Source organism: Petaurus breviceps, unplaced genomic scaffold (genome assembly GCF_028583685.1).
Source record: "Petaurus breviceps papuanus isolate PSGF00001 unplaced genomic scaffold, PetGlider_PUasm1.0 76, whole genome shotgun sequence".
Lineage (NCBI taxonomy): Eukaryota > Metazoa > Chordata > Mammalia > Diprotodontia > Petauridae > Petaurus > Petaurus breviceps.
The window spans coordinates 55,524,660-55,548,205 of NW_027186473.1; the positions used below are offsets into that span (position 1 = coordinate 55,524,660).

Sequence of the window (23,546 nt, forward strand, 5' to 3'; positions counted from 1 at the left end):
AGGAGGACCTGAGTTTAAATCTGGCCTCAGACATGTGACACACTTACTAGCTGTGTGACCTTGGGCAAGTCACTTAATCCCAATTGCCTTGCCTTCCCTCCTCCAAACAAAACAAAACCAAAAAAAAAATACTAAGGAGGCAGAACTGGCAAGACCTACAATTTGTTTGATATGGGCAGTGAAGAAGAAAAATAATTTTTGATAGGATTTGTTTCATATCACCTATATTTCCCAATGTAATTCTTCCCCCTCTCCCATCCCATAGAAACATTCTTTAAAATAAAGTATGAAAAAGGGAAGAAAGAAAAAAAAAGTCCAAAATTATTTGCACTATCTGACAGCTATGGTACCCCATTTCTGCAAAGGAGTAAGGGAAAGTATCTTATATTTCTTCTTTGGAGCCATGTTTGGTCATTATCATTCCTTAGCATTTAGTTTTGATCCTTTTTCTTGTTTTTTTTCCCATTTACATTATTTCCCCCATTCTGCTTACTTTATTTTACATCAGTTTATGTACTTATTAATATTAATTATTATTAATATATTATTATATATAATTATTAATATATTAATATAAATTAATATTAATAATTTATATTCATCTCTGTACTTATCACTTTTATCATTCCAAACAATATAGTGATATTTTATTATATTCCTATACCACAATTTTTAGCCATTCCCCAATCAATGAACATATATGTTCCTTGCTACCTCAAAAACACCTACTAGAAATATTTTGGTGTATGAGGCCTTTCTTTTTATCATTGACTTCCTGAATCTCTGAGTCAATGGGTATGGATATTTAACTACTTTCTTTACATAATTTAAAATTGCTTTTGAGAATGGTTTTACCAATTCATAGTTCTAAAAACAAAGCACTTATGTGCCCTTCTTTCTGCAATCCTTTGAATGTTGTCTATCCCAAGGAAAAGATTATTAAGGCATAGGGAGACTCAAACATGCCTGTAGGTAGGCAGCAGGGAATGATCTAGTAGACAGGGAGAGAATGAAGATGAGGGGTATATAGGAATAGGGGCAAAGTACTATGGTAGGGGATGGGATCAAGGGTACAAATGAATGGGGTTAGCCTTGGCAAAGGAAAGGACTACTTAATCCTTAGAAAGTAAAAATAAAGAGTTAGAGGATGAGTGAAGATATATTGGAATTTGGAGGTATAAAGAAGGGGAGATGAAGGGTCTCATGAAAATGATCTTTATTTTCTCAGTAAAAACTTATGTTGATATATGCTGAGAGAGACTCCAGCATGACTCTGAAGGTTTGAGGAAAGAAAAGAATTTGGAAAAGCCACTGTAGAAAATGTGATATACAGCTAATTGGTGGTGAATAAAAGGGTTGATGTACAGTAATGAAGGTCCAGATGAGGTTGGATAACATGAATTTACAGTAGAATCAGTTAATTCAATTTTGTGATTTTCTTGATCTTCAAGGTAGAACAGTTTTGGTTGATAGTAAAAATGCTAAAGTGTGAACATGAATGATGAAGGGAGCCAAGGGTTTGATATTCAAAGGCCAGAATTGTAAAAGGATTATCACCACGAATATTTAAAGCACTGAGAGCTGTAGTTGGTATGGGAAAAAGAATGTGAAGCAGAGAAGTCAATGACAGTGAGACAGCAACCTGAAAGTTGGCAACAACAAGGATCTGGATGGAGTGATAAAATTCTATGGAATGAAATTCAGAGGAGAGGTTCCCATGAATAGAGAGAAAAGTTTATTGTGTCATGCAGTCAGGTAGGCAGGTGGAAAGGAAGGAAGAAGGGAAGGAAGGAAAGAAGAAAGGGAATAAAGGGAGGAAGGGAGGGAGGGAGGAAAAATATACATTTAAGAGACTCTGAAAAGTTCACCAAAATTAAGTGCCAAAAGCATGGTGTAGTGCAACAAGGGCTGATTTACAATCCGAGAATCTCCTATTACTTGGTATTATAGGATCTTGGACAAGTCATGTAATACACCTCCATCAACAGAGCATCACTGGTCCTGTTTTCCCTCAGCCCCTCCAATATTTGTCATTTTCCTTTTTTGGTAAATTTGCCAATTGGATGATAATTATCAATGACCATTTTAAGTAGTATCATAGAACACCAGAACTTGAAGATCATTTAGAAATATCCAGTGTACAAATGAGATGCAGAAGTTAAGTGATTTGTGTAAGTCACATGACTAATGAGGGGCAAAGCCAAAGGCTTAATTCTCAGGTCAGGGTTCTTTCTACCATATTACCCTGTGTTAAGGCATGTTGTTATTTGGAATGGGGTAACATATTAACCAGTTAGTACAATGACTATATTTGATCTAGTTAATTCATTACTACTCATGACAACTAGTAAAAACACACCCTTGAAGGAAAAGGACATAAAACAGGTAAGTGGAGTAGATAAGTGCTACATATTTTAATAAGATGCCAAAGTAGAATGTTCATGGACTACTGGAGGTCAGAATATAGGAGGAATAAGACATGGAGGAGTCTCTGAATGAAATTCAGCATACATTTATTAAATACGTATGTGCAAGATGTTATGCCTGGCATTAGGTATGTAAAAGTGAAAAACAAAAACAATTCCTGACTTCACACAGCTTACAGAAGAGACATGTATCTATATATAACTGCAATACCATGTTGTGGGCCAGGACTGACACAAGTTGGTGTCCTGGTAGTTTGGGCTTGATTTTGAAAAAAATGAGACATTCCTAATTAATTCAACAGGAAACAAGCTTATTTAGCCATTGCATAGAAATGATAGTCGGTGAGAAGACAGCACTTAAGATTGGATTAGCCATTCTACTTCATTTTAAGGGGGAAATCTTCTGGAAGCCTATAAATCAGAAAGCTGCTTGTCAACTCTGATATTGTTTGAACCTTAGCCCCTCAGGACAATCAAGCCTTGGGGACAGTGTCTTTGCTTTTCAGGGAAGGAAATAGCTTAACATTAATGGAGGGGTGTGTGTGTGTGTGTGAACCCTGGTAGATATTTATCTTATCAATTAGAACATGATTGAACACACAGGGAATTTTAAAGAGAGAAACATTAGAGAGGTATTGCTTCTAGTCATCAGGAATCAGAGGAAAATTCATGAAGGAGATGACACTTGGGGGAACCTTGAAGAGAAGCGTTTATTTATGTGTTCGTTTAAGGAAGTTTTTAAAAAGGTAAAGATGGGCTGATGGACAACTTTGATCCAGGCATGGGCATTCAAATAACGGAGGAAAAAATGCCACTTTGGCTTTTTCAGGTACTATGGTGCTAGGAAATAAAGGGGTGCTTTTGTGTGCAGCTTTAGAGAGACTCCCTTTGGACACTCTGCCACCGCAGGGAGTAAGTGAAGCAAGCAGAAGATAATAAATTTGGAACATCTGTGGGACAAATATCAGGGAGCAGGAGGCGCTGGTGTATACGTGACTTGTCCATCTTTTTGCCTCATTTATTTCCTTGAATTGTTTGCCTGGAAAGAAGGATGTCTTGGGAGTGAAAACTTATCAGAATGCATCTTATAAACTGGTGTCAGTTCTGACTGTAGGCTTCATCCTTTCCTCCCCCCCTCCCCTTGACTTCTGCTGTCAATCAGCAGCAAGCTCATTCAGGAGTCTTTTGACCTCCACCCTTGTTGGCCACACCCTTAACAGCATTAGGCCCTTTAGGGTTTTTCGACCTCCAATTTTGCTGGTGACTTTAGTCCCTCCCTTCTTCACTTTGGTGTTTGCCAAATAAGGATAGGTACCTTTGAATTAGCCATTCCCCATTTCCCTGTTCTTTGTAAGGCCACCTCCCAGTCATTGGGGGATAGTGGAGGGCTTCCCTGTTATTTGCCATCCAGGAAGATTTTCATGCTGAGACTTGCGCCCACCTCTCAGCCAATGGGAGAAGGGACAGCCCGGGGGGGGGGGGGGGGGGCGGGGGGGGGGGGGGGGGGAGAGGGAGAGGAGATTTGACTATGTTATGGTATAAATTCTTGCTCTGCTTTTTGTTACTTGCCCCTTTCTTATGACCAGTAATGGGGAAGAATGCCCTCTTCCCCCAGGAGGGGGGCGAAGAGAATAAAATTCCTGTTCTTATCCTAAGAAATCTCCATGTTCTTTATTAAATTATGGATAGGGTTTTTCATCCCACACAAGAAGGAGGAAAGTGTGGGAGACAGAGACTAAAGAGACACTCAAAGAGAGATTGTTGAGGCAGTTTCTGATGATGCTTCCCCACCTCCCTCCCCCCATCTGGGGTCTTGTGATCTCTGATTTTCAAAGAGATAGAAATGATAAGAGAGAATAAATGAGTGTCATATGTACTTTGTGGTATTCTCTATTCATTTACTATCTTCCTGTTGCTACTCTTTCTGAGACAGCAACCTGTGGCTAGTGATTACATGGAGAGGTGCTGACGCCACAACTGGTGTCAGCCACAAAATGAGGTGATGTGAAGAGAGCTTTCATGAATAGAAAAGAGATGGTAACTCAAAGAAAGTCAGTGCAGCTGCAAGAAAAAAAGATCCTGAGAAATTTAGACCGCCCATTATTATAAATCCCATTCTGTTGATGGGGGGTGGGAAAGTTACTTTACCTTTGTTAGTCCATAATCCTGAGGCAAGGAGGAAGTAGAGAGGTTTGTCCTAGCAAAGAGAAGGGCCACATCCTCTTGTGAGAAGGTGTGAAGGAAGAGAAGGTGGAAAAGGCATCTAGTGTATATGAGGAGGAAGAGAGAAGAGGGACCTCTCAGCAAATGGCCTACATTTTTTTCTTCAGTAAAATATGAAGCAAGTTTCTCTTCTGTGAGAGGGTGAGGAAAAGAGATTTGAAAAAGATTTTGAAAAGCTACTGTGATGTAGGACCACGAGTCAATTAAGGTATGTAAGTATTGTCTCCACGAAGAAAACTCAGTTGAACTTCTGTGACGTAAATTTGAAGTGGATTCATTCAGCATGGTTTCATGATTTTCTCCAGCTTCATTCAGCATCATGTGTATAGGAGTAAAGGCAGTGAATGGTGGGAATCATCAAAGGCTGAGGCTTGGCAGTCAAGATCAGTGATGTGATAAGGGGGCAAAGGAATTGAAGAGAGGAGGCTAGTGTAGAGCTGAACTGGTACACCAAGGGATCAAGATGAGGAAAGGAAAGTGTAGCCAGTGCAGGAGTGATTGCCTGGGAGAAAACTGGGGGTGAGAAAAATTGGAGGTGAGGTTGTAGACAAAAATCACGGTTTGATATCAGAAGGCAGAGGGACCGGTGAAATAGACTGTGATCAGATAAAGGAATTTCAGAGTTCATGAACACAGATGTGGTACATTTGAGGGTGATGGCAAGATCAAGTATATGAAGGTTTTTATGTATGACTGAGGTGGTGTGGAAGAGTAGGTCAGGTGAAATGGGCAAGTTGAGCAACCGTGAGGTTGTATCGAGGGAGTATCAATATTTATGTTGAAGTCCCCTAGTAGAGGGCAGGACAAATGAGCAGCAAGAGCTGCTGACTCAGTGGACCTTAAAAAGGTAGTACGTGCCCATGTCCCTCTTTTGCTTTGAGTTTCCAAGTGGTATTACTCTGGGACTCCTAGAGGGTTTCTCCATCTTGATTCCTAGGTCACTATTTCCATGTGGCAGCTGAAGCAGGGGCTCAGTAGGTAAACTGAGCTTGAGTATCATGAGGGGCCTTGACTATCTTTCCCACTTTGTACTTCTTTGCCTGATTGTAGGTGCCTGAGCAGTGATCATGAAATGAATGTGTCCAACATTGGAGGTAACCTTCAGTGTTCCTGGATTTCTCAGTAGGTGTGGGAAGCTGATGTCCCCTGCTTTGATTACATTGCCTCTTAGAGGAGAGGACAAACATTACCAGGAGAATGAACCTAGCCCTGGACTGTCCAGAAGTCATGGGCCTGGAAGATATTGTTTGCATGGCATAGAGATGAGAGGAAATGTAAAGTATTCAAAAGTCTCACAAAGTGCATTATGCCTTTAATGTCTTAAGAATCTTATCAGAAGACTATATTAGGAGTTATGTCACTGTTTGGAGGCAGCTAGATGGTTCAGTGGATAGAGCAAAGGGCTTGGAGTCAGGAAGACCTGAGTTCATAACTGACCTCTCACTAGCTGTGTGACCTTGGGCAAATCACTTAACCTCTGTTTGCTTTAATCCAATGCAAAAGGAAATGGTAAACCACTAAAATGACTTTGCCAAGAAAACCCCATGGACAATACTGACATTCCATGGCTTATGGGGTCACAAAGAGTTGGACACAACTGAACAACAACTTGCTACGGCTGCTGTTTTTCTGTTTTGTGTGCATATTATTTATTTCTTTGGGGTAAAGGGAATTAACAGCTCTCTTGTACTTCATCTGCATTATACACTGAGTAACTTTGATTCCCGTAAGCCAAATCATAGGCTTAAAATAATTTCCCCTAGGACTCTAGATTATAAAGCTCCAAAGAGAGGAAAAGAGCCTGACCTTCCTTTTAGATGGTCAGGCTCCTCCAGAACCAATATTCCTGAGTCCAGAGTTGAAAGGGGCCCCTCGGTGGAAGGGAAGAAAGCTCCTACATCCCAGTCCCTCGGACCCCAGCTAGTGTTTACTTTTGCCCTTTTCACCAAAAACAAAAACAAACTACTTAAGTCACTTAAAGAAAGCAAACAAGTTTGACAGTTTATGTAATTATTTATGTCCCATTCCTGGAATCCTTTACCTCTCTACTGAAGGATATATGTGTTATATCCTCTATTTTCTCAAACCAAGATTATTCATTGCAGTTCATCTAAATCCAACTGCCTTTTACTATTGCTTTCATTTACATTACTGTAGTCAAGATGTATATATTTTTGGTTCTCTGTATCACTTCATATAAGTCCATGTTTCTGTGAATACCTCTGAATGTCATTTCTTACAGCATTTCTTTTTTTTTCTGTACAATAATATTTCATTGTATTAACAATACACAATTTATTTAGTCATTTCCCAGTAGATAGGGATTCCTAGTTTTCAGTGTTTTGCTACCACAAAAATTTCACTGACATTCAAAACTTTTAAAATCTAATAATATAAATTAGACTTCCCAAATCTTGACACAGACAATGGACCAGAGATGCAAAATGAGATAAGTATTTCTGATAATGGGTCCATGTGTGGACTTGCTTTGTTTGGTTATGCATTTTTGTTAGAAGAAGGAGGGGTATATAGCAGAATTTGAGGATAATGAAAGAAGTTAGTAATAGTGATGCAAAAAAAATAAAGACCATTGAAAAAACTGGGAGATTTTTCGATGTACAGAAGAGTGCAGAAATAATAGCTCTGAAGATAACAAGTTTAATTTTTTATATACTTAAAAAGCAAACTCCACATAAGAGAGATATGTAGTTTCTTATGGAATCCTCTCTTTTGTTTATTGGTCAAGTCCAGAATAAGAAAAAAATTATTGAAGTACTATATCTAAACGCATATTTATAGGGCATATAAAAACAGTGAGTTAGGGCATATGGAGTACTCAGTGAGGACTAACACATCTGGAGTGAAGGCTTGCCAAGCACTTTTTTGGGGCTATTCATCCTCCTTTGGTGTCCATCTTCACCCAGTTCTTACCTGTGGTTCCAAAAAGCATGTGCAGTGGCCACAGTAATCTTAGCAGATGGACTAAGCCAGGTTGAAAGTAACTAACAGGCAGAGGCAGGCCCAGAAGGGGCCTGATTAACTCTGAGGGCAAGTCGTCCCACCAACCACAAGGGCCACTACCAGGCCTATCACCAAAGGGCTGGGACTGGAAAGAGCAAGGTAAGAAGCAAATACAGGGGCCCCTGTTCTGGACAGCAAAAACTCCTGGGGCTACCACTTCACAGCCCAGAAATTAAAAAAAAAAAAAAAGCCCCTATAAGGACCTCCAAAAACAAGGATGACAGAGTGAACCTCACCTGCTCCAACGCCCCTGAAAACATAGTAACTCTTGCCCCAGGGCAAAACCCTCTACAGTAAAGGCTTGGGATCACTAGAGGAAGGCTAGGGCCCTGCCTCAGAATGGGTAGAAAGCAGAATACAAAGACAAAGATTCTGGAGTCCTATCCTCAGAAGGAGGAACCAAATTCAGAGGGAGACAATGTGGACTCCACACCCACAGCTGAAACATCAACAGGGAATGGGTCCCAAGCACAGAAGGCTCTCCTAGATGAGATCAAAAGGAACTTTGAAAACCTAATGAGAGAGATAGAAGACAAAATGAATAATTCTCTCAAAACCAAAATAGCAGAATTAGAAAAACATTATGATGAAGAAAACATCTCTCTAAAAAGAAAAGTGTATGATATGGAAAAGGAGCTCCAAAAATTAACCAAGGAAAATGATTTGCTAAAAACTACAATCAACCAAATTGAAACAAATAACTCTATGAGGAACCAAGAATTAGTCAAACAAAACAACAAGAATGAAAATTAGAAAAAGAGGTAAAATATCTCAAAGAAAAAATAACTGACCTGGAAAACAGATCCAGGAGAGATAATCTGAGAATCATAGGCCTACCAGAAAATCATGATGAAAAAATGAGCCTGGACAACATTCTCCAAGAGCTCATTAAGGAAAACTGTCCTGAGATACTAGAACCTGAGGGTAAAATGGAAATCGAGAGAATCCACCGGACACCTGCTGAAAGAGATACCAAACTGAAAAGTCCTCAAAATGTTGTGGTCAAACTCCAGAACTACCAGATAAAAGAGAAAATACTTCAAATGGGGCGGTCAGGTAGCACAGCGAGTAAGAGCACCAGCTCCAGTGTTGAGAAGACCTGGAGTTCTAATCCCAGCCTCAGACACTTAGCACCCACACAGAAACACCTGGCCGTGTAACCTTGAGCAAGTTACTTAACCCCAAGGGGCAGCCAGGTGGCTCAGTGTGTAAGAGCACTGGCTCCAGTGTTGGGATGACCTGGATCAAATCCGGGCTCAGATACTCAGCACCACACCCAGAAATAACTGGCCGTGTAACCTTGAGCAAGTTACTTAACCCCGATTACTAAAAAAAACAAAAGGAAATACTTCAAATGGCCAGAAAGAAAGAATTCAAATATCGAGGGTCCACAGTGAGGATCGCACAGGATTTGGCAGCCTCTACACTGGAAGATCGGAGGCAGTGGAATACAATTTTCCGAAAGGCAAAAGAACTCGAGTTACAATCAAGGATCACATACCCAGCAAGACTGAGCATATTCTTCCAGGCAAAGAGATGGTCATTCAACAATATAACAGAGTTCCAGGCCTTCCCAATAAAAAAGCCAGAACTCAATGGAAAATTCAACCTCCAATTACAAGATGCAACAGTGACATAGAAAGGTAAACAAGGAAAACACACATACCCTGCTATTTGATAAGAGCAAACTGGATATAGACAAGTAGAGGGTATGACTGTAAAATACACAAAATGACGATTAAAAAACAACCTTATTAAGGGCTACAAAGGGACTGCAATGGAAGATAAATGAATGAAGTGGAAAAGGGTAAATAATGCCACCAAAGAGGCATAAAAACTGTATGGCAGAGGAAAAGAAGGGAGGAAGATGGGAATCATATGAGCTTTTCGCTTATTGGTTCTGATGCAAGGAGGGAATAACAACCAGTTAAGCATAGGACTCTATGGGGAAGAAATGCAAAAAAAGTATCATTTTAGAGGGAAAGAGGGGAGGGAGAGGAACTTTGCATGAGATTTGTTCCTGTCACTCTTGGTGTGAAGAAGAAATAACATACTTCATTAAGTATAAAAATATCCTACAGGCAACAGGAGGGGGAAAGGGCTATGAAAAGGGGGGGGGTGGTTAGTAGGGAGGGAAGAAGTAAGGGGAAAGGGGAGGAAAGGGAGGGGGGCTGATAAGGGAATACTGAGGGAGGTGGTGGTCAAAAGGAAAACTATTAAGGGGGGAAGGGAGAAGGGAGGAAAAATATGAACATTAACAGGGGCGGGAATAGGATGGAGGGAAAGAAACAGATAACAATCATAACTGTAAATGTGAATGGAATGAACTCTCCCATAAAATGGAGATGGATAGCAGAATGGATTAGAAATCATAATCCTACAATATACTGTTTACAAGAAACACATCTGAAACAGAGGGATACACACAGGGTAAAGGTAAAAGGCGGGAGTAAAATATATCATGCCTCAGCTAAAGTAAAAAAAGCAGGGGTAGCAATCCTTATCTCAGATAAAGCAAAAGCAAAAATTGACCTAATTAAAAGAGATAAGGAAGGAAACTATATCCTGTTAAAAGGCACCATTGAGAATGAAGCAATATTATTACTTAACATATATGCACCAAGTGGTATGCATCCAAATTCCTATAGGAGAAGGTAAAGGAATTAGTGGAAGAAATAGATAGCAAAACTATACTAGTGGGAGACCTTAATCTCCCCCTCTCCAAACTTGATAAATCTAAACTCAAAATAAACAAGAAAGAAGTTAAGGAGGTGAACAGGATTTTAGAGAGGATAGGTGTGATATATCTCTGGAGAAAACTGAATGGGGATAAAAAGGAATATACTTTCTTCTCAGCGGTCTAGGGCATAAATACCTCACAATTCTATGCAGTAAGGCAGAAATAGTAAATGCATCCTTCTCAGATCATGATGCAATAAAAATTATATGCAATAAAGGGCCATGGAAAGACAGACTAGGCCAAGATGGCGGAATAGAAGCATGACTTTCCCGCAGCTCCGGCTTCCACTCTCCCCAATCCATGTAAAAAGGGGACTCTAAAAAAACTTTGGAGCTGCAGAACCCACAAAATGACACAGAGAAGCTAACCTCCCGCTGAGGACAGCCTGGCAGGCTGGCAGGAATCCAGCACAGCGCTATGGGAGCTGAGCCCAGCCCCACGACAAGGCTTTAGCCCCAGGGCGGGCCTGAAGAGCCACTGGCCAGAGGGACTCCAGATCAGCAGCAGCTGTGGCTGTTTCCAGATTTATCAACACTGAGACGCCAGCACAGTCAGCCATTGCCACATGGTGGCTTCATCTCTTGGCCTGCAGAGTGTAGGGGGACCAAGCACCAGTCTGAGGGGTAATCGCTCTTGCTTTAACCTGCTTGGATCTGGATTTCAGTCTACGGTGGAGGCTCTGGGGTGTGTGTCCAGCTTGCCAGAGGGTGTGGAGACCTCAGAGAGGGTACCCATCTAATACCTCCGGCAGCTGAGAAAACCTCAGCGTTTGGGACAAAAGCTCCCCTAACTGGTGGCAGAGTCCTATTGTGGCAAAAAGCCCAAAAGTCAAGTAATTGAGTGGCAAAATGAGCAGGCAAAGGAAACAAAGCAGACAGAAGATTCCAACAATACACTCCTATTTTGGGGACAAAAAGGAGCAAAGGATGGAAAAGGAGGAAAAAAGTGAAGTCAGAACTCCTGCACCAAAAGCTTCAAAGGAAAATACAAGCTGGGTACAGGCCATAGAGGACCTTAAGAAAGATTTTGAAAACTAAATAAGAGAAGTGGAGGAAAAATTGGGAAGAGAAATTAGAACAATGCAAGAAAATTATGAAATGAGAGTCAACAGCCTGACTGAGGAAAATAATACCTTAAAAAACAGACTGACTCAAATGGCAAAGGAGGCCCAAAAAAGCAATGAGGAGAAGAATGCCTTAAAAAGCCGAATTTGCCAGATGGAAAAAGAATCTTAAAAACTCAATGAGGAGAATCATTGCTTCAGAATTAGATTAGAGCAAATGGAAGCTAATGACTTTATGAGAAATCAAGACGCTGTTAAACAGATCCGAACAAATGAAAGACTAGAAGGCAATGTGAAATATCTCATGGGAAAAACCACTGACCTGGAAAATAGATCCAGGAGAGATAATTTAAAAATCATTGGACTGCCTGAAAGCCATGATCAAAGTAAGAACCTAGAAATCATCCTCCAGGAAGTTCTCAAAGAAAACTGCCCTCATGTTTTAGTACCAGAGGGCAAAATAGAGGTTGAAAGAATCCACCGATCACTTCCTGAAAAAAATCCCCAAAAGAAAACTCTTAGGAATATTATAGCCAGGTTCTGGAATTCCCAGATTAAGGAGAGAATATTACAAGCAGCCAAGAAGAAACAATTTGAATATTGCGGAAACACAATCAGAATAACCCAGGATCTGGCAGCTTCTACACTGAGGGATCGAAGGGCTTGGAATATGATATTCCAGAGGACAAAGGAGCTGAGATTAAAACCAAGAGTCACCTACCCAGCAAAACTGAGTACCATGTTTCAGGGGAAAATATGGTCATTCAGTGGAATAGAGGAAAGACAGACTAAAAACTAATTGGAAATTAAACAATTTAATCCTAAAAAAGGAGTGAGTCAAACAAGAAATTATAGAAACAATCAGTAATTTCATTCAAGAGAATGATAATAATGAGACAACATACCAAAATCTGTGGGATGCATTAAAGGCAGTTCTTAGGGGACCTAAGTGCATACCTGATTAAATTAGAGAAAAGGGAGGTCAACAAATTGGGCATGCAATTGAAAAACCTAGAAAAAGAACAAATTCAAAATCCCCAATTAAATACTAAATTAGAAATATTGAAAACCAAAGGAGAGATTAATAAAATTGAAATTAAGACAACTATTGAATTAATAAATAAAACTAAGAACTGGTTTTATAAAAAAAAAAAAAGCAAAATTGATAGACCCTTAGTCAATGTGATAAAAAGAAAGAAGAAAACCAAATTATGAGTATCAAAAATGAAAAGGGTGAATCTACCTCCAATGAAGAGGAAATCAAAACAATAATTTGGAATTATTTTTCCCAATTGTATGCACATAAATTTGACAATCTTAGGGAAATGGATGAATACTTACAAAAATACAAGTTGCCCAGATTAATTGAAGAGGAAGTAAATTACTTAACCCCATCTCAGAAAAGAAATTGAACAAGCCATCAGTCAACTCCCTAGGGAAAAGTTTCCAGGGCCAGATGGATTTACTAGTGAATTCTATCAAACATTTAGAGAACAATTGATTCCAATACTCTACAAACTATTTGGGAAAATTAGTGAAGGAGTCCTACTAAATTCTTTTTATGACATAAATATGGTACTGATATCTAAATCAGGAAGAGATAAAACATGGAAAGAAAATTATAGACCAATTTCCCTCATGAATGTGATGCAAAAATTAAAAAAATATATTAGCAAAAAGATTACAGCAACTTATCACAAGAATAATACACTTTGATCAGGTAGGATTTATTCCAGGAATGCAAGGATGGTTTAATATTAGGAAAACCATCAGTATAATTGATCATATCAACAAAAAAACTAGCAAAAACCAGATGATTATCTCAATAGATGCAGAAAAGTCTTTTGACAAAATACAACATCCATTCCTATTAAAAACATTAGAAAGTATAGGAATAAATGGAGCCTTCCTTAAAATAATAGGTAGCATCTATTTAAAGCCATCAGCAAGTATTATATGTAATGGGGAGAAGCTAGAAGCATTTCCCATAAGATCAGGGGTGAAATAAGGGTGTCTACTATTACCCCTCTTATTCAATTCAATTTGGTACTAGAAATGTTAGCAGTAGCAATTAGAGAAGAAAAAGAAATCAAAGGAATCAAATTAGGCAAAGAAAAGACCAAGCTCTCACTCTTTGCTGATGATATGATGATATACTTAGAATCCTAGAGAATCAAGTAAAAAAACTACTTGAGACAATAAATAAATTTGGCAAAGTTGCAGGATATAAAATAAACCCACATAAATCCTCGGCTTTCCTATATATTTCCAATGAAATTCAACAGCAAGAGATAGAAAGAGAAATCCCATTTAAAGTTACTGTAGACATTATAAAATATTTGGGAATCTACCTGCCAAAACAAACCCAGGACCTATATGACCACAACTACAAAACACTTTTCACACAAATAAAGTCAGATCTAACTAATTGGAAAAATATCAATTGCTCGTGACTGGGTTGAGCCAAGATAATAAAAATGACAATTTAACCTAAATTAAATTATATATTTAGTGCCATACCAATTAATTTACCAAAAAAAACCCTACTTTATAGAGTTAGAAAAAAATAGTAACCAAATGTTTTTGGAAGAATAAACGGTCCAGAATATCAAGGGAATTCATGAAAAAAATGCTAGGGAAGGTGGACTAGCTATACCAGATTTCAATCTGTATTATAAAGCAGCAGTCATCAAAACTACTTAGTACTGGCTGAGGAATAGAGGAGTGGATCAATGGAATAGATTAGGCACACAAGATTCAGAAGTCAACGACTATAGTAATCTATTGTTTGATAAACCCCAAGACTCTAGTTTTTGGGATAAGAACTCACTATTTGACAAAAATTGCTGGGAAAACTGGAATATAGTATGGCAGAAACTGGGCACAGACCATTATCTAACACCATATACCAAAATCAAGTCTAAATGGGTGCATGATCTAGGTGTAAAGGTTGATACTGTAAGCAGTCTCCTAAAACAAGGAATAGTTTACCTGTCAGACCTGTGGAGAGGGAAAGACTTTATGTCTAAGCAAGAATTAGAGAACATTATAAAATGTAAAATGGATAATTTTGACTACATGAAATTGAAAAGCTTCTGTACAAACAAAGCCAGTGTAACCAAGATTAAGAGGGAGGTGTGAAATTGGGAAAGAATCTTTACAACTTACGTCTCTGACAAAGGACTCATTTCTAAAATGTACAGAGAATTGAGTCAAATTTATAAGAATACAAGTGATTCCCCAATTGATAAATGGTCAAAAGATATGAACAGCCAGTTTTCAGAGAAAGAAATTAAAGATATCTATAAGCACATGAAGAAATGCTCTAAATCACTATTGATTAGAGAAATGCAAATGAAAACAACTCTGAGGTACCACATCTCACCAGTCAGATTGGCTAAGATGACAAAACAGGAAAATGACAAATGCTGGAGAGGATGTGGGCAAATTGGAACACTCATGCATTGCTGGTGGAGTTGTGAATTGATCCAGCCTTCCTGGAGAGCAATCTGGAATTATGCCCAAAGGGCTATAAATAATTTCATACCCTTTGACCCAGCAATACCACTCCTAGTGTTATATCCCAAAGAGATCATAGAAGTGGGAGAAAGACCCATATGTACAAAAATGTTTATATCAGCTCTTTTTGTGGTGGCGAAATATTGGAAATTAAGGGGGTGCCCATCAATTGGGGAATGGCTGAACAAGTTGTGGTATATGCATGTTATGGAATACTATTGTGCTATAAGAAACGAGGAGCAGACAGTCTTCATATTTACCTGGAGAGGCTTATATGAACTGATGCTGAGTGAGAAGAGTAGAACCAGGAGAAATTTGTACACAATTACAGACACAATGTATGTGTGATGACCAACTTTGATAGACTGGACTCTTCTCAGCAATGCAGTGATATAAATCAATCCCAAAAGACTCATGATGGAGAGAAATATGTGCATCTAGAGAAAGAAATAGAAAGAACTGATTTTATATACAGGTGGAAGCAAAATACCTGATCTTTTTCCTTTTCTTGTTTAGTTTTGTGTCCTCTTTTCCATTTTTCATTCCAGCTGATACAATCCGTCTTTATAACCTGACTAATGTATAATGTGAAAGTATTTACAGATCCTATACTTGACTATATGCCACCATGGGGGGGAGGAGAGGGAGAGAGACAAAATGTAAAACTCAAGGAATTGTGGAATTGAATCCTGTAAACTCAAAGTAAACAAACAAATTAATTTAAAAAGAAAAGGAAATTAACTGACAGGCCTCAAACCTCTTGGTGAGATTGTAGACCCCAAGCACTTGAAGATTTTCCCTAGCTGAATGGGCAGATGAGACCAATTTGTTCCAAGGGCTATAAAGACAGCTGAAGCAGGTGCTAAGCTATGAGCTTGGTCAGGCATCGAAGACACCAAGGTCATATGCTGCATCTTGGGCTGTCGCTGTTTGTCTTGCTTTTTGTCCTGCCCCTGGACTTAGGAAGAGAGAGAAAGAGGCTGAAGACTTTGCAGCTCTGCCTCACTTAAATCCAATTCATGCACAAAGTCAAGACATTACCTATAATGCCACAGGTCCTCTTCAAAAATGAAAGATAAGCAACAACAAAAAAGTAAGTCACTGGTGGAAGGGGATGCCAGGTTTTCATCCCCGGATGCATTTCCAAATGTGGCCTGTATTCCCAAATGTCTCAGCTTACAGCCCTGTTTCATAAAATTGTACCAGAACGTTAATACCTAGTAATATTTTAAATTGTTTCTCTGAGTGACAGCATTTTAACTGTTGAGCACAACCCCACCTTCCCTTCCATTAAGTGATCTGTAAGCAACAATTGTACCTTCCCTTCCCTTAATTGATCTGTAAGCAGGCATTTTAGCATAACTTTTGCCCCTCCCTTCCCTCTCCTAATTGATCCATGAGTGGGGGGTTCAGTCTAGGGAAAAAAATGTGGGAAAATTCAAATATACTGATTGTAGTTTCAGCTTACATAACCTGACTATTGTAATCTCTTTAAAAACCGGCATATTGTTCATGCCAAGTTACTATCTGACTTGGGAATGTGATCCCGGCAGTCCCATGGCAACAAAATCCACTTCCAGTTTTAATCTCGGTGATCTTCTGTCTCTCTCCTTTTATGCACAACAAACCAGTACCTCTTTCTTTAGGAATTTAGGATTAAATTAAGAAATCTTTAGGATTTCTTAACCTTTTATGTGCTATGAACCCTTTTGACAATCTAGAGAAGCCTCTGCTCGGAATAATGTATTTAAATTCACAAAATAAAATACAGAATATTACAAAGAAAATTAATCATACTGAAATACAATTGTCAAAATATTTTTAAAAATAAGTCCATAGATTCTAGGTTAAGAACTCCTGCTTTAAACTAAGATTTTTTAATACAATTCTCTTTCTCATTCTTTGCGTATTTAAATGTTTCTGTTTGTTGAGGATTGTTAACTATAAAAAAGAAATGAAAAAGCCTCTCTAATCCAGCATATGCAGAAATAAATAAGTTAGCTTTTATGTAGGTAGCCCTTTAAGCTTTATAAAGTACTTCATATATGTTAATAAAACCTGATTGTCATTATGTTACTCCACTAGACAGAAAACAGAATGCAGTTTCTTTTTCTATAGGCTTGCCAAAACATGCTTGGGTGGCATATCAACATTTCCTGTACAGTCAGCAGCATGTGCTTTGAAAATGATACAAAATGAGCACTGTTTTATTGCTCAAAACCTATGGTGACCACAACAGCAGCAGCCAACTACCACAAACAGCATAGTTATAGAAAGAACAAGAATTCAGAAGACACAGCATTGCCAATATCTCATTAATATCAGTTATTATTTGTTCTTTTTAAAACACAAAGTTAAATGCTGCTTTCTTTAAAAAAAAAAAGTTCTTAGTTACCCAATATAGCATTTGGGAGTTGTTCATCCTTAATCCTAAATGTGGTGGTGATAAATTCAGTAGTATTTTAATGCAATTGTTTTGAATTTTGTTTTCTTTCACTTTTAAGTAATGACGCATTCTTTGGGTCAGGTCAAGGAAATTGGGGTTCACAAAATATACATTTTCTTCTGACCTGGCTAGATTTCTAGTTTAGCAAATTCTAATTTTCTGCTCCCATAGACACATTACCTTAGGCAAATATCTGTTTATATTTGTCCTCAGAGATTGCTTGATTCATCATTTACTAAGACAGCTATTGACCTTATATCTGGAAAATACAATATTTTCTTTCTCTAGCATTCATTCACTACAAGTGTGAAAAAAAATCAATTATTTCCAACACTAAAATGAAAAACTTTTCAGTTTGTAGCAATTCTCTATTCTAGATTATCAAAAGTATCATTGCATCCCTATGGGGCAAAAATAATCCTTGCTTATCCCTTAATAATTTCTATTGAAATTATTTGTCCATCATATAATTATCATGAATCTCTTATTTTTGCAAAGATTGTACATTTATTTCTCATCAGTGTCTTTATATCTATATAGAGTTTCCCAATCAATGAATGACAATTGTAATTCTAAATAAGCCAGAACTATAATATATTTTTGCATTTATGCAAATTTTGCTTTGTGGAAAGGCATTCAGGATTGTTCTAGGGGGGTGTGGGAGACAGCATTTCTATTTATGCACATTTTAAAGTATAATTTAGTAATTTAGCACAATGTTCTAAGATTGGTCTCAAAGCAATTAGTTTAGGCACTTAGGTCCTCATTTATTTATTGTAGAAGTACCCAGGGTCCATGCTGGTACTATGTGTAACACTTCAATTATAAGGAATTATTTCCTGCTCTACAACTTGTAAATGTCTTTAGGAAAAAAATTCACAGAATTATTCAATGATTATATACTGTTCATGAACCTATTCATTATCACAGAAATGGCTTCCAACTTCATCCAGGGCCATCTCCAGTCATCCTGATCTATATCTCACCACTGGACCCAGATGGCTCCAGAGGAGAAAGGGAGCATGGTGACTTTGTACAGCCCTTCTTCACTTAAATTCAATTCACTTGCAAGTCATGGCATCACCTCCCTGATGTCATGGTCCTTTTTGAGAGCAAAGGACAAACAAACAACAAGGGTGAACCCTAAGGATGTTGTCTCCATTTGAGAACCTGACTGAGAGTGGGAGCTGTGACAAAGACTTCCCCCCCTACCCTCAATCTTGAGCTTATATGGGCTAAATCATCTAATATGTCCTATTCTACAACAAATCGTGAAAAAGATAGGGAAAAAGTCACAATGTGGTAGAAAAAGCTCTACACTGGGAAATCACGAAACTTAAGACAAACTCAGCAATTGACTAATTTTGTGATCCTGGGACATCATTAAATGTCGTCAAGTCTAAAAGCACTTAATAAGCATTTAACTATATTCCAGGCACTGTGCTAAGTTCTGGGGATATAAATAAAAGCAAAAAGACTGTGTCTTTAAAATGAAAAAAAAAAAAGAGACTGTTCCTGCCCTCAAGGAGCTTACATTCTATTGGGGAGTGTAATACATAAAAGGAAGATGAAAAGTGGGGGTGTGTGGGGCACTCATGGGGGCATGGTAGCAAAATCCAGGTATTGAAAGATAGGTAGTTTGAGTTCTTCCTCAAAATTGAGGTTATAGGAAGAACACATCAAGGGGGGGAGTAGAGGGAGAAGGCAGCTAAGGCATGGTGGTGAATGTACATGTAGAATGTACTTTGTTTTCTTTAGTCATAACATGAGACAGGTGAGCAAATGTGGTCCTGGCAATTCTGATCAGCTCTATAGCTTCACAATTTTATTAATTTCTTCACTCCTTCACTTTTCCTGGATATTTTAATGTTTAAATGGGGGAGGAGTGGAAGAAGGGACTAGTATCTGAGTCCTGGTCATTAATCTTTAAGGTGATCACTTTCAATAATAATTAGCTGTGACAAAACTTAATCAATACCAAATTTAATTAGAACCTAGGTCTTCTAAAATTATTCACAGAATCATACACAATCTCTAGTTGGAGAAAGTACAAAAAAGTTCAATCCAAACCTTAACAAGTGTTCCCTCTACTAAATACTTGAGAAGGGGGCATGCAGCCTTTGTTCAGAAACATCTTGTTAGGGAAGGGCCTCACAGCATTACACAGTTCAGGTTCAATTTCAGGATGAAATGAGGCACTTGTAAATCACTGAAAAGTTAATAAAAGGAGGTTACTTAGCCCTTACTTAGCAAGGATAGGCAACAAGGAAACAGTGGCACTTATCTTCTATAGACTCTCCCTTTGTTCTACCTCCCTTCTCCAGTCTCCATATGGAAATGTGCCTGGTAAGCAGGGCAGGATATGGTGACTCATGTGGTACTTTTTCTCTTATGATACCATTTTAAAATAGATTTTATTCTCTAGGATAATACTTATATTTTTACTCTTTATAGTTCTGATAAAATACGTTCACTTCTCTCCTTCTGCACATATTCAAGTGTTCAGAATGCTCAAATTTACACAGTCGCTCAAATGTTACTTTTGAACTACTACTGCTTTGGCTACAAATTTGAGCCCTTCAATTTTAGAAAAGCTGTATGGAATGCTCTTTCTTTTGGTGTATTTTGTCAAGTTCTTCAATGCTAAGTCTAGGAGAAGCACCTCTGGATGAGGCTGCTTCACCACCTGGGAATCCACCATGTACCTCCTGTACTCTGGTATGCTTAGCAAAGATCACATTGCAGACCATCTCCAGTTCTTTTTGTTAATGCTCACATTCTTCCTTCTCAGTAGTTTGGTTCTTATCCAGTGAGTTGATTATTTTGTTACATTTGTCAAGGATCTTTTTGTCTTCATCACCAATTTTGCCTTGGAAGTTCTCATCCTTCACTGTAGCCTTCATATTGAAAGTACAAGTTTCAGTTGAGTTCTTGGAAGAAACCTTGTCTTTCTCAGCTTTATCTTTTTTAATTCCCAGCTTCCTGGACCACATGTTCCTAGTCTTCTTTGTTCAAGCAACCTTTGTCATTGGTGATGGTGATCTTATTCTCTTTGCCTGTGCTCTTATTCACAGTGGATATACTGAGGATGCCATTTATACAAATTGCAAAGGTTACTTCAATCTGAGGAACACCCTTAGAAACAGGGGAAATTCCTGTGAGCTCAAACTTGCCAAGCAGGTTGTTATCCTTCATCATTGTTCTCTCACTCATAAACCTAAATAAGCACATGTAATGCCAAGCAAAGGCAACTTCCCAAGGTTCAAAATACCAGCATAGCTGCTCTCCATTTTATTCAGTGACAAATTAAGAACAGAGAAAATAAAAATATAGCATAATTCAAAATACAGAATTCACCAAGTGTAATTCAATCAAGTACTACTCCACCCCTGGACATTACATTCATTTAATCAATCACAAAGTCCCTCTTCTCAAATAGAGATTAGTTTCCAATCATAGGTAAAGTACATTCATTTGTTCAATCACAGAGCACAAAAAAGTCAAAAGTTCCCCACCCTTGGATTACAATTGAATCTACCCCAGAGTTACAACAAGCTTAAGCACAGCATTTAATACCCAAAGAGAGGGCTTTTCTTCACCTTGACCCAAGGCAAAAGTTCTCAGCACTCTTTGTTCCTGGGGAGACAAAGCTTAGCAAGGTCACAAGATACATTGCCAGTGTCTTCATTAATTCATTCTCTGTCTGCAGAACAGCCCTAGGACCCCTGAAAACATTAGCAAAACCCTCTTCCAGGATTTCTGTAAACATACAACAAGAAAATCCTTCTTCAGGACTTCTGAACCAACAGCAAGCTTCCAGAACCTCTGCAGCAACAGCATTGGCCTTCACCAGTGGGCGCAATTCACTCTCTGTCTGCAGAACAGTCTCAGGAGCTCTGAACCAACAGCAAGGTTCCAGAACCTTTGCAACAACAGGACTGTCTTTCACCAGTGGACAAATTTGGCAAAACAACATCAAAACAGACAGACAAAGTACCAGCATAACATCCATGTCTCCTCAGTTCTTGGCAACTCTGGGTGGCAGCTCTCAAAAGTCCTGGGCAATTAGAACTGGCCCTCAGCAATCCCCTCCTCCATCTCTGCCTCCATGATGCTGCTTCCAAAAAATTCTTCTGTCTCTCTCTATGCTTGTGTCTCTCTAAATTCATGTCACCAGCTCCTCCCAGTTCAGCCCTCTCTTTTCACTTCAGCAAGTCCATCCCATAAGTGGGATTCACAAGCTCTGGGTTTTAACACAATCAGTTTGAAAACCAAGCCAATACAGGGATCTTTAAATTCCATTACTATTACAGAACACCAGGCTTGTTTTCTGAGTCGGTGGTAATAGTCTGTTTGGTAGGAATGGTGGTATTACATTTGATCAGAACTGTCATAACTTCACTAGCAGTTTCAATACCAAGGAAACACACTATGGCATCCAAAAGCAGAAAATATCGAACATTCCCAGATTTATTCCCTAAATAAGAAAACCTGGACCATAAGCAACAACCTCAACAGGACTGATATTCTTGTTTAGTTCCTTGCCACTAAAGATTGCTCCTCCATAGAAGTTTCTTGATCTTAGAGATATGAGTGTAACTAGCTACCAAGATGATGTCATGAATCTATGGCTTGTTGAGTTTGGCATCACTTAAGGCCTTTTCCATAGAGTCCAGTGTGCCACAAAAAGTCAGCATTCAGTTCTTTGCAATGCATGTGGGTAATAGATGTACAGAAGTCCTTCACAGAAGGAGTCAGTCTCAATACTGGCCTGGGGTAATAGAAGGGAGGGTAGGCTTTGGTATTTTACCAAATATCAAAAGTGATATATTGCATTTTGGCAGATAATCCTCTTGTTCTAACCAAAGTCCTTCTTGTGTTTTTGCTTGAACTCAGCAATGAAATAGCTGATTGTGGAATTGTCAAAGTTTTCCCCACCCAAGTAGATGTCCCTAACTGTGGACTTGACTTAAAAGATGACATCTGAAATGGTAAGAATGGAGACATTAAAAATGCCATCCATAAGATCAAAGGTCAACTTATTTCTCTCGGCGCCAACCTTTTGGTTCATGCCATAAGCAATAGTGACAGCAGTTGGCTTACTGATGATGTGGTACACACTGAGATCACTGATGGTTCCAGCAACTATGATGGTCTAATTTGGGGGATCATTGAAGTAGGCTGGTGCTGTGACTGCAGCATTTGTAACAGTCTTCCCAAGGTAAGTCATGATAAGTTAGTTCATATTGTTCAAGACTATAAAAGAAACTTCTGGACAGAAGCTTTTGGTTTCCCTCTGTACTCCACTTAGACTTTAGGCCTGCCTGAGTCATTTATCTCCATGAGAGGTCAAAGCTTCATGTCTGACTGTACAAGTCTATTATCTAATCTGCAACAATCAGATGTTCAGCATCAAAGATTATATTGATGGGGCTCATTGCAATTTGATGCATTATTGCTTAAATGTTCTATGTTGGTGGAGGCAACATGACAGGGGTGGTCCTATTTCCTTGTGTATTAGCAATGATCTCCACTTTCCTGTGTTGGAAGACTCCCACACAGGAATAAGTGGTGTCAGGATCAATGCCAACTGTGAGTCCCTTTGACATGGGTGCTGGGCTATCAGAGGCATTGCTGATTGATAAAGAGTAAGAAGAGCTGCTGCTATATAGAGTTAACCTTACTTAGTCTTTAGATATCCACCAAGTCAGAGGAGCCTGAATTCCACACAGGACATTTGTTCTTAGGTGACCAGAAATCTGTATCAGGGGAGGAAGAATCCAAGAATCAGGTCTTAGGATGGCTTTGTCTCTGCTTTTAGGGAAAACTAATCCCTATTTTGAGTCGGATGGGAAGGAGGGAGCAGGTAGACACTGGTCCTGTCACACCTCGAGTGAAGTGGTCCAAAGTCAGTCCATTCTACTTTTCAGTAATTCTGATTCTTGGAAAGTCTTTCATTGGCAGAATCAAGATGGCGGAGTAGAAGCAGGACCTCCGCACTCTGGCTTCCACCTTTCCCAATCCATGTATAAGGGGACACTAAACAAACTTTGGAGCTGCAGAACCCACAAAATGACACAGAGAAGCTAACCTCCCGCTGAGGACAGC

General features: G+C 38.8%; 1 protein-coding gene and 1 pseudogene across 1 annotated transcript in view; one reads left to right on the forward strand and one right to left on the reverse strand.

Moving 5' to 3' along the window:
- The window catches only part of RPS3A (ribosomal protein S3A), a 98,850-nt gene that overhangs the window by 29,925 nt on the left and 45,379 nt on the right, over positions 1 to 23,546 (forward strand). The gene's annotated exons all lie outside the window — the stretch shown is intronic.
- Positions 20,024 to 23,047, reverse strand: LOC138174670 (heat shock cognate 71 kDa protein-like; annotated as a pseudogene).